The 12470-nt window shown below is 48.4% G+C and overlaps 1 long non-coding RNA gene across 1 annotated transcript in view; it reads left to right on the top strand.

Moving 5' to 3' along the window:
• Nucleotides 1–2289: 2289 nt before the first annotated feature.
• Nucleotides 2290–12470, top strand: part of LOC114909443 (uncharacterized) — a 107424-nt gene continuing 97243 nt past the window's right edge. The window contains exon 1 of the long non-coding RNA XR_003797319.1: nt 2290–2336. This is a non-coding gene — a long non-coding RNA (uncharacterized LOC114909443). The remainder of the gene's footprint in view (nt 2337–12470) is intronic.

The raw sequence follows: 12470 nt of genomic DNA, 5'->3' as shown, positions 1-12470 counted from the left end.
CCAATTCATCTAACATTTATCTTTTACCCTCTAAACAGCACGTCAATTTGCCTGTCACTCGGAGCCCACGGTGCCTTGGAATAAAAACATAACTTTTCCACACTGGATCGAGAGGTCTGCCTTTCATTTGACATTAGCCTTCCAACTGTAGACCAAGGCCGAGGCCCAGGGTCGCGGGCTTTTTTTTTTCCTTTTTTATTTTATTGTATTATATTTTTTTTAAACTTATTTTGTACAATGGAACTTTTATGGCACACTTTATACATATGTCCTTCTTTGGGGGTGTTTTAAACAGGGCAAAGATGTTAAAATATTTACACCCAGTGGACTCTCACAGTGGAAGTTATGTATTAGACATTTGTGATAATTTGTCCATGTTTATTTTGGTGACTTTGTCGCATCTTTAGCTCGCAATGAACCAAGGAAAAGGGGAAGTTCGCTGGTTACAGCTCATTTGTGCATTTATGCCTCGAGCCTGTATATCTCTGCAATTGGTGTGTTAAACATTTAGCTCTGTGAAGCGAGGGATATTTGCATTTTACATATCAAAACATCACATGGTGTCACAACAGATTAAGATTTAAGGCAGTTTAAGATTTATAACATTTATACCAAGGAAAACTCGAGAGGAACTTTGTCAGCTTGTGAAAAAGGTGATGATCCTTGTGTGTTGAGTAATACGTTGAGTTTCCGTGTTGCCAAGGTCATTCGTAGCGGCACAATAAGAAGGATTTCGTCCCCAGTCTTGTCCGAATTGTCCCGTACAAAAGTACCAAGGTAGTAACATTAGTTATTCAGTGTACTGCGGTAAGGGTCTCTTAGGAGGAGCTGTACAGAAGTTTCAAACAGTCTTAACTATTGTCTGTGTGTCACAGAATGTGGCATGAACAAGTAGATACATTTTACAGCGGCCACATCACCCAAGGTGTTTTAGGGAGAGCAGATGTTAGTCAGGTCATTTCAGGTGCTTTCATGGTATTTACATTTTGCATGGCGTTATAGTGTCGGTTTGGAGATGTGGAGGGCAAATGTCCATGTGTGTTAGGAGGACAGTGTTGTTGTTTTTATTATTATTATTATTTAATAATATTTATAAATAATAATAATAATAATAATAATTCATTTAAGTGATGCTTTGGAAAAGCTACTCATAATATTTGGCTACTTACACATGTACACAGCTGGGTAATTTTTACTGTATGAATTCAGGGCGAGTACAGAGACAGTAGGAGGTGAGAGCTGAACCCGGGTGTTTCGTGTGCAGTACAACAGCTCTAATCAGTGCACTACCTATTGGCCATATGCAGCAGAATGTCAAAAAAGATTATGATTTAGAAGGAATAACCATTTAATTCCAGAATCACTGAATGAACTTATTAAAAAGACATCACGAAATTCCTTTTGACACTTGTTAGGAGAAAATGTTCGCTCTCCAAGTCTTCGAGTCGTGGCTTTATACCTTGTGGTCACAGGTTGAAGACATCTGACCTGAAATGCATGCATACTAATAGTGGAAGTGAGTGACATCTCAACCAACAAGCCCAAAGTATTTGTCCCCTGTCAGCCGGAGTTTATCAATCAGCCTGTCTCTGTTAGTGTTTGTCTATCGATCTGTCCATCTGTCCATCCTTCTCCCTCTCTTTGCACACGGGACATTTCATTGAAAAGGTGCCATACATACCTGTTTTGCACTTGATACCAACGTTATTGTGAAGCTGGACATTACGTATAAGGTTACTTTTGCTTACTTGTATCGTCCAGTGCAATATTGCGCTTTCCCACCGAGCAAGAACAGTAACCTCGTTCTTCATGTCTCTGATGAGAACACGTTTTCAACAGGAGGTCTTTGTGCAAATGGAAGACAAGATGGGCCTTCAGGTCGAGTAGACTGTGTGCGTCCTGCTGTTTGGCGTTACCTTTTCGCAGCAACGGCGTGAAAATACTAATGCTAAAATGATAGATGGGCGACTGACGTGGTATACTGGGGTAAAGATACTGTGCTCAAAGCAGGGACGTGGAGCTCTGCGGTTAGCGGAGGGGTTAATTGTTGGGCACCGGTGAACCTCCCGACCTTGAGATCTTTCACATACTGTCACTTCAGATGTGACTCTGGAGTCGGTGGTGGAAATGCGTGGGATCGAGCTACCTGGGGCTCCCACGTGCGGGAAACGGCGGGCCGCTTGCCGAGTCATCGGAGGACCGCCGCCGCCAGAGAGCGAGGCCCCAACGGAGGAGACGGACGGCGCCCCCCGCCATCGGCCCGGCCCCGTTCCCTCGGACCCGCGGCGCAGCGGCGACTCGGGGACGACGGGGCAGGACGCGAAAAGCACGCGGAGGTCGGTACGCCGCTCGCCGTGTAAAATGCTTCTCGGAGTTCGGCGAGGAGGAGTGCGGCCGAGCGCCGGCGACACGCATTATTTGTTCCCTCTCCCCCGGCTGTGAATTTACCTGATTAAATCAGCGAGTGCACGCAGCGGCGGTGACATGAAAACAACAATTAATAAGCAACCCCCCAGTGCCACGCAGCTCCCTTTTAACTCGAGCAGCTAATAACATTACATGGCAAAAAATATCAAAATCAGACAGGTGTAATGGGAGTCGGGCGCAGTGGCGTCCGCGGCCTCCTCGCACCGCGTCTCAATTTCGCGGGACGACAAGAAAGGCGCTTCAATAGGCGACTCCCTCCAGTGTTCCGGGTCCTTTGTCCCCCTTCATGCCTTGTCATTTTATTTTATACCTTCCCCGAAGCGCTTCTCGCATGCGTGCCTCTTCCCCCAGCGCCGCTTGCGGACCATTTGAAGATCCTGCGGATAACAGTACGGTATTTGCATAACACAAGCGCAGAACAAAGCGCTTTATGACGCTGACATTGGCCACAGCGCAGGCTGCACTTATTCAGAAACGAGCCATTAGCGTTTGCATTTCCATGCGAGGGACGTGGCCTTTTCTCGGCTCCTCCGGCAGACGCGCGGCGACACGTTTGTTTTCTCCACCGAAATATATATTTGGGGAAAATCGTGTAAATATTCTCGAGACGGTAATTTGCTGCTCGCTGCGGTTTCTTCTTCTCGGAAAGGTCTAGAAAGCGTGTTAGAAGGGAGTCGTCGCCTTATGTGTTCTTCCCCTTTGGCGGGGGCAGGCACGCGTAAATGTAAATGAACGTGACGTAGGCCCATGGAAACGAAACGAAAAGGCCGACTTTGCGCGCCTACCGCGACTTGTAGTCGGCGAGGACCCCCCGTCGACCCGCTCCTTGGCGCTCGTTACGTGTGGAGAGCCGCACTTTGTCGCCGTAATACATTGTGGAGAGACTCTTTTCCTTTTAATACGTTTCGTTGCGGCTCGCAAATTGTTCCGCTCGACGGCCCTATGTAAACGCATTTAAGATCCCGTAATTCAAAAAGTAAATAACATATATATATATGAATTTTTTTTATTATTATTTTTTGCTTATACCCGTTGCATTTGTCGCAATACAATACTTGTGTGCTAAAATGATGGATGACGACTTAAATTTGTGTCCAGGGAGTGAAGGTGAATGGTGACAGAGGTATTTATCTTGGGAATGGCGGTTAGGGTCAGACAAAGTTGGGCGCCTCAAGGCACAAGACATTGACAAATTCATCCAACGGACCCCACTGCTGAAACCTTTTGTTTTGGATCCCGCTAGTCACTAAGTGACCCTCATCCCTCATCCTGCCAGCGTGTGAAGGATGCCACGGCATGCCAGGGAGCTCACTGCCACTAATTCTTGTCGTTCACTCTTCTGCCCAAACCCGGAGTATTTCAGTCCCCAAATTCGGGGAGGGGGGGGGGGTGCGGTATTTATTTCTGCGCATAATGGACGACCCGATTTGGGGCCGTATCGTTTTCCCCGTCGTCCCGAAGGAGCTCGGCGGGGTGCGGGAGCACATCGTTTCCCCCGCTGTCCTCGGAAGTGACCCGCGGTCGCCCGGGTTGCCCCCCCCCCACTCCCCCCCGCCCCTCAACTCTGAATAACGCTCCTCGGGCCCTTCGTTTCTCTCTGCTGCGCCTACATTTGAAGGGAGTTTGTGGAGTAGTTCTTGCTACGCGAGTTACTTCTATTTGCATGCGGAAGAGCTCTTCGCCGGACAACAGGAAGCAGCGGCGGGATTCTGAAGTGAAAGTACTCTTTTCATACGAGTGTGTTTTTCTCCTGGAATATCGAGGTTTTGTGGCACGGTGCCCTCTAGTGGGGAAGTGGACCGACTCCGCGGCGGCTTTTCTTCTCCAAAACTAGCAGTAGGCCAGCAGAACGGCTCGGAACGTAGTAAAGGTGCGGAGCTGCTCTACGCGCAGAACCGCTCCTCGCCTTCCCCGCCGCACCAACACCTGGCGCCGTGGCGAAGGACACGAGAGTTCTCAAGCGGGACCGGTGTCCGTCTCGGGGAAACGTTCCTACGTGACGACGTTAAGCGGCAAAGTCCATCTTCTTCCAGGAGACGCTGGCGGTACCTGCATTTTTGCCGGTGGCGTGACTGCGATTACCGATGACGTCAATGTTGCCGCTTTGCGTGGCATTGCGTTTCACGCATTGTACATTAGATTAATGCAGAGTACCGCTGTGCGTGTTTTCAGGTTATTGCTAGAATAATAATTAGATTTATTGACAAATTGGGTGTCGCACTCTACTATCGTATGAACGGAAACGTCGGCTCCGTCCGGGGTTCTCGTCTCGTCCGTAAAACAGCATCTCTGAGCCGCGCTTGCCTTTCGCCCTTAAGGCGAGGAGCCTGGCTGTGCCCCACACACACACACACACACGCCTGGCGAGTGCAGTCAAGCACAGTACCTGTTCTCAACGTGCACGCGAAGGTCCCGTCAAGTCCGTGCGACCGTCTCCGGCGTGGATTTAGTCCCGAAAAGTGGTCGGCGTGACCTAATGGTGTAATTATGTGTGTGTGTCACTTTGGCAGGGTGGCATTTGTATTCAAGTGCTGGATCAGCGGTGTTTTATTTTGACACTTTGGGCTCATTTTCCAATGAAGTGAATGTATTAGTGATGAATGCACTGTGAAGTAGCTGTTTGTTTCCACGTTGGAAAAGTTTCACAGCCCCGGCAATCGCTAACCATTTTACCACAGGGCATCCATCATTTTGTCAATGTTTTAATGTTCTGCACCAAGCCACCTAGGAAATGAAGAAAGAAGCAGGGGACAAAACAGCTGCATTCTTTCAGCATATGCCAAAATCCGGGCCTTAAATTTACCCTCCGATAGCTGGAGTACAATAAGTGTGACAGGCCTTTGAAGGCCGTAGTAAATTTGATTGTAAGTAATAAGAAGCGTTCTTTCATAGCAGTGGACGCAGCGCGGTAAATGGCGTTTCGGGCAGCGCCGCGGACCCTTCGCGCCTTAACCTCCGACACGGAACCAGCCCCGAATTCCTGCTCAAATGTTCGGTTTTAAAGGACACCCGTGCGGAGCAGAAATTGGCCCCGCCGTCGTCGGGGAACGGAGACGACGAAAACAACCCGGTCGCTTTGGGTTCGTGCGGCACGTGGATCCCTACCGGCCGTACGCGGTTTGCCAAAAAGTCCCTCGACCGCGCTTCGAACGGCCAGGCCATTGAACCGCAGTAGTAAGGTGCAGCGTCAGGAATGAGTCGCATTCTCCCGCGGTGTGTGTGTCTGAACGTGCTTTTTGTAATTTTACCGCGGTTCGTGTTTTTTTTGGTTCTTTTCCTTTTTTTTTTTTTTTTTGGTAAATAAGATGAAGCCGGCGTTTACCGTGATACTGGATGTATGTGCAGCGGCTGCACTTAAGAATATGCAGCTATTTGTTTTCATTCCCCGTTAGAATCATGTGATAATTGATTTCATGTCTAGACTGCTGTTACCGCAGATCGCTGTGTTCCGCGTACCACATTATACATTAATTATACCTTGGATGGTCCTCAATGGCTCCACGGTACCGTCAGACTCCGCGACTGCCGCTGCCGCTTGTCAAGAAATGTATCGAAAGAAGCGTACAGGTTCATTTGACCCTTTTCCCTTTAAGCACATTTTCCAGCGATATGTTCGGCATTAATCATTTACCACACGGAAGTACCTTAAAGGAGTTATTTTCTTGCAAAATCCCACGGTTCATTTACTGCTAACTAAAGACATTCTTTTTTGATTGGCAGTGTCTGCGGTTCGCAGATGTAATATTTATAACGTGTCACGGAGCGATACGTCAGCCCGAGCGGGACTGTTGATTCGGTTCAGCGTATTTCCTCTCTGACAAGGTTAAGCCTCTTGCAGGTTGCGGCGGGTCCGGGATCGAGGAGTCGGCCCCGCGGCCTCGTCTTTGACTCGGGCCTTCGTCTCTGTGGCGGAGCTCGGCTTTCAAAGGACTCCGCTCCGCTCGCACGGACGTCGCAGGAGGGCGAAGCTGCCGCCTTCGCTTTGTATTAATTATCGTCGCTCTCGCTGGGATCACGTGTCACAAAGGACCCCGATGAAAACTTTTTTCTTGCCGTTGCAGTTTAACTCCAAAGTCTCTTTGCCGCTCGTTATTTTGGGACATGAGATTCTTCTGTATTTCGCACAGTGTAAAAATATTCCTGTTTGTACATCTGCTTTCATACATCTAATTTCAACCGTTTCTGTTTGTCAATAATGTTGTTAATATTAATATTTACCCAATATGCCGGTGATATGTGTCCCTCTGAAGCCGAACAGCTGGGACTTGGTCACGCAAGGTGGAGCACTAGCCTGTATACCCATCCAGAGTGTCTCGGTGGTGGAGGGTTCGAAAGTGGCCCTGCGGCGTATGACCGGCCTTGAGCAACTAACTGCAACGAACGATGCCGGACGTCACCCGTTGGCACCTCGAAGGCCTTTCGCCCCCTTTTCGTTGATCCGCCAAACGTATCGATCGAGCCGCTCGTGTCCACGAGAGGCTGACGGAGAGGGAGGGCGCGTCGTCGAGCCAAAGAGCGCGGTGTGCTCTACCGAAGGTGTCCGACCGCATCGCACCGCGCTCGCGCTCCTCCTTATGTCCACCGCTAGCGTTCTGTCGTCGCGGCGCTCGCGTGGCAGTCGTGGTAAACAGCGATGTACTTTTACTAACTGCTCAGATCTGCACTTTGCTGGGGGAAGGTTTTGAGTAAAGCAACTTTAATTCTGAGCTTTCAATGAAGTTCAAGAGAAATGAAAAAAATGTTTAGCATACGTCTACGTTTATTATTATTATTCTTATCATTATTATTATTATTATTATAGGTGTACGTTTCAACACCGAAATGCAATGGTTGCCATACTCCAGAAAAAAAAATAGAAAGAAAATGACAGAAGTTGACTGGCATGCATGTTTTGTTTCATTACCTGTGATCCAACGGTATTGAAAAGTGTGATGGTTTGCTATCTGTCTTCATCATCGTCATCATCGTCAGTTTGTTTTTCTCTGTTGCATGAAGGATCTGTTGAGTTTCTCTTTGGGCTGCTGTCTTCGCCTCTTCACCCATCTGTTCTCACCCTCCACTTTGCTGTTGTCTCTCTTCCTTTGAATTTCCATCTTGACATGCTGGTTCCCTCAATTTTTGCCTTCCTCTGAAAGAATCTGTTGTCATCACTATGTATCTCATGACATTTTTTTCCACTACAATGAAATATAGAGCATGCCTGAAAGCTTAAAAAGATATCAGTGTTACAGGAATGACAGTTTGGCAGTTGTAGTTGAGCTTATTTTTAAAATGAATATTCTATGTATTTTTTCTCTCTCGTTTTTTCTCTTTAGGACTGATTACTTTTAATAAGGCCTCAGACTATTATTGTCTGTGTCATGTGCGGATGTTGCCGAATTATAACAACTATTGACTTTTTAAAAATCCATCGCTCAGCGTGACAGACTGCGAGCTTTTCCAGGAAAGGGGTCGAGGTGCCGTGTTGGCGGACAGCTGCGGGCGCTTCTCGAGCTCCGGGAGCACGTCCGTGGTGGTGGGAGCGCGGAGCTCGGAACGTCCCGTTGCTGGGGAAACACTTTTACACCAAAGCGCTTCTTCGGGCTTCGGTCCGTTTCTTCTCGCTCTCTTCCGCGCTCGGCGTTAAGGACGGGAAGCGAATTCCAGCAGCTCCCTCCACGACTTCGCTGCGATCTTTCTTCCGACCTCGGAACGTAAACGACGCGAAGACGCGCGCGGAGGCCCCGAGACTTTTTATTGGCGCGAACGTGTGCGAACGTGTGCGACTTTGGCCTGCGGCAGCGCGAAACGCCCTGAAAGTCGTCGAGCGGCGTGAGCGTGAACACGGCGAATGTGGGCAGTGAGTCCGACTGCGGTTCCGGCGCTGCTCCGCGGGTCCGCGGTGGGCCGAACGCCGTGTCCCGTTTGTGGCGGGATTGGCGCTTTGTTTGTGCGAAACGACCGATGCTGCCTGGAAGGAGCGGAGCGCCTCCACTACGTTAGTGATCATTACTACATCAGAACCCTGTGAATATTGCTTTGAGAATCGCAACGACTTTGTCGCTCGTGCGTGGTCGTTCAGGGATGTTCAGTCGAAGACGATGAATGAATCGTAGCGCAGTGGCACAAATCCACCTCTAAATGCTTTTCCCATTTAAGAAGCGGCACGGCGGCACGGCAGGTCGGGCTACTGCCTCGGAGCGCCCGGGCTGTTCGGTCGCAGGCCGGAATCCAGCTCTGTGTGCGTGGAGTCTGAGCACCCTCAGTGTGTGCGCGTGCGCGCTCTCTTAGCGTGTCTTAGTGTGTCTGCATGGGCTTCCTCCCAAACTCCAGATGAGCGACGTTCTGCTTAATCGGTCACTCTAGATCGCCCGCAGTGCCTCGCCGTGAGCGAACCGAACGTGTGTGCGGCCACCCTGCGGCGGACACGGCATCCCTTCCCGGGCGTACGCCTCCTAGCGTGGCGCCCGGCGATCCCGGGATAGGCTCCGGACAGCCGCGACCCTCGCAAGGACAGGCGGTTACCGAAACCGAGCGAGTTTCCGCATTTGAAACGAATGATGACTTTCCGGTCTTTCGACTCGTTCAACCGACATTCACGAGCCCGGATGGAAGAACTGCGAACGTACGCAGAGGTCCAAGTGGACAAGGTGGGGCCCCAGTGGATGGTCAGGGGATTCTCAACGCTGACGCCGTGTTTTCCTCTTTACTGTCCCTCGTCAAATGATATTAAAGCAATTTTAATCCACTCCATGTGCTGTAGGTGTCCACGGATATTGTGATATTCTCAAATGATGAGACTTAGATGGAAACATGGTACTGTAGTTTTCAAATAATTTACACAGTTGCTAAATACGTAGTTTCGCATGGTCACGTACGTGTTTTTATGCTGTACTCATTTATGCAGCTGCAAATATTGCTGATATATTGAGGCTGAACAACTCCTGGGAACATTAAGTATGGGTTCCACGCTCTATCTGCTGTCTTGATATTATACACACATGTTAGTCTTTCACAAACGATTTTTCAGCCTTATGTGTTTTTGCTTGTAGGTTCCAGGAATTACTGTAATTCTATAATAATATCCTTTTGACGGAGACTCTTTAGCTTGCCAGCTGTGGGTACTTACAGGCCATTTAGTGATAGATGAAAACGGTTAGCAGAAAAACAAAATGACAGCGCTGTACTGAGCACAGCGGAATCTCCACAACACGTTACTTCTGCTGCCAGATTTCTGTTGCCGTATAATCTGACATGAGAAGCCTTGGAAACTGTTGTTCGCATTAAACAATGATCAGCAGTTGCTGTTGCCAATCTGAATTTGGATTTAGTGAATTTGCTTTCTCCTTCCCAGCTGATGATGATCTATTGTGCTCAAAAAGATTTCTGATGCCCACTGATTCAGATTTGCGCTTAAATGTGGCGGTGAGGTTGTTCACTTTGGTCAAAATAAATTTGTTGCCAAAGCTATGGAAGTAATTTTATTATTATTATTATTATTATTATTATTATTATTATTATTATTACTACTACTACAGCCAGTGTCTGACTCTCCCCATCTGTTTTATTTATGGGTCAAAGGCTTTCTGCAGTACACAGGTACTGTGTACAAACTGGATTCACTTGTTTGTTTACTTCTGCTGTTTTTAATAGTGAACTTTGTGCTTCGGTCACTACTCTGCGGCGAATAGCGAGACAGTTGTGCTCGGCGGTCGTGCCAGGGTTTCAGATTGTTGAAATGGTACTACAGCTGGCAGTGTAGCTCGTAGAGCCGCCGCTGCCCTTGGACCCAAAGGTCACAGGTTCGAATCCCACCTTCAGCAAGGTACTTAACCTGAATCGCTCCCGTACAATTACCCAGCTGTATAAAGGGGTAAATCACTGCAGGTAACTTAGAATTCTAAGTGGCTTTGGAGAAACACGTCCGCTAAACGAATACGTGTAAATGAGTGAAAACGTGGCCGTCGGCGACTTGCTCTCGCACGCGGTGGGAACTAATGCGGTTGGGGAAAAATGAGGAGAAAGGTAAGGAAAAAGGTAAAAGACTCATTCCAAAGCGTGTTTTAATGCACTCGATGCTCTCGTTTGCCCGATACTCCTTCCAGCTGCGCTTCAGGTTCTAGCGGACAGGTCGCACAATTTGCCTGAACGTGTGAGAAGGTGAGTGTGCAGACCAGTCATTGATGAATTTGTGCGAAATTGTCCTGACCGGCCTGCTCATTTTAATAAAATCACCTTTAATTGTATCACATTCTTTTCACGCGTGAGATCTTTCATTCTCCGCGGTCGTAGTTGAAACGTTGAAGTGGCCGTTCGGGAAAAGTCTTCTTCTCCTTCGTCTTTCTCTTTCCGCTCCGGAAGGAAACTCCGGTCCCTGTACCTGCTCCGTGCTCTGTAGCCCGAACTCCTGCGTGTGCTCGGTCATTGAGATGTGCGGTAAGTTGTGCGAAGGGCAGTGCTCATTATGAGAGCTGTGCCCCCCTCCCCCCCCCCCCAATCCGCCCCCACTGCACTGTTTATACACGCCTTATTGTCAAAATCCCTTACAAATCCCTCATGTGCGGCTCTTTGAAGAACCGCTCCTGCGTGCCTTGATTGCCACATAAAGGAGTTTCTCTTTAATGACCACGTTCTGACCTCATTTCATATGCATAAGCCCAGATCAAAGTAGACGGCGGCTGTCCGTTCGCGGTGCCGTTGTTGAACCTGACAGCGCTTCGCATCGGAGGGACAGCTCACGTACACGACGCTCCAAATTGCTTAATTAGGCCCTCGCCTTATAATAATTCTCGTCGGCCTGTTGTGCGGCACGTACGCGCCTTCCCGCGACTTCTTGTCTTGCCATTTGTTAGATGTGTTTCAATTAGAGCTCTCCCCTGGACGTGAAGGCTGATCGTTGTTGAAAGAATTGATTTTATGAAATTGAGTGATCATGAAATATTTATTTGAATCATATTCGAATCAACAAGGCCTCGGTCTCCTCGCCGTCCCGGGAGCTCCGCATCGCGCTCGGCTAAGTGCCGCGCTACCGTGGCAACAAAGGGCAAAACCGAAGCAGTCGATATGTTTGAAAGGACTTTAAAAAGAGGAGCCCAATAATGAGGAAACATCTTTGTTTCAAAATCTTCTCTATAGTGTTCTGACATTTTATTGTCAGATTTGTTCAGTGCGTTTCATGTTTTCGTCATTTAGCGGAAAAGGAAAACAAAACAAGTATCAGAGATGATATAGATTCCGATATCGTTTTTCTTCATTGATTCCCTGGTAGAGGCGGCATGGATTTGTGGGCAGTGTTGTCGCAAAGATCCTCCCAAGGACTCGCTGTGAAATAGTGCATAAATAGTGAATTTTGTGCGCTCATCACAAGGAAAGGGTGCGCAGAAGAGAAGCACACAGCGTAGTTATAGGCTGGATGCTTTGAGGCTTCGAGTCCGTTCCTCTACAAGTTCTCTCGATTCACACCGGACGCTTGGAGGAGGAGACAACCGCTGCGGGAACATGTCGAGACTTACCACGGTAACGCTCCGTGGGCCCGCTGCCTGTGCCTGGGAGGGGATGGTCGACCCGTTGGGACGTACAAGAGCTCGTTGCCAGCGGTGACCCCGTGAACATTTCGGAATGCCGTGTGCCTGTTTTTTTTCTTGTATGAAAACAAATGACGATATGAATTTCCGCGTGTAAAGAGAACAGACTAATTTATGAGCAACGTTCTAAACTTCGACATAGTTCAGTAACGAATTAAAGTAAATGTAAATATACCGCTGAAATAAGGAACTAAATACAACATCTGGTTTCTTGGTAAATCGTGGACTTTTTTCACCGGGGCGTGACTTTTCTTTTTAAATCACCACGCTAATACAGCATGAGCAATAATTATGCAAATTTGCCCTTGCTGCTGTAATAATATCCTCTTTTCCCTTTTCTCCAGGCCTGAGTGACGGCGGTCCGGAGCGTGAGCCCAAGGCATAGGGTGTAAAGCAGGGTACGCCCTGGACGGGACACCAGTCCATCTCAGGGCCTGCAGTATTAATTATAGTATTTTATACTTGGGCTTCTGTACTGTG

This window comes from Scleropages formosus, chromosome 24, assembly GCF_900964775.1.
Source record: "Scleropages formosus chromosome 24, fSclFor1.1, whole genome shotgun sequence".
Classification (NCBI taxonomy): Eukaryota; Metazoa; Chordata; class Actinopteri; order Osteoglossiformes; family Osteoglossidae; genus Scleropages; species Scleropages formosus.
The sequence above is the reverse complement of the archived record's forward strand: the minus strand, read 5'-3'. Positions and strand labels throughout refer to the sequence as shown.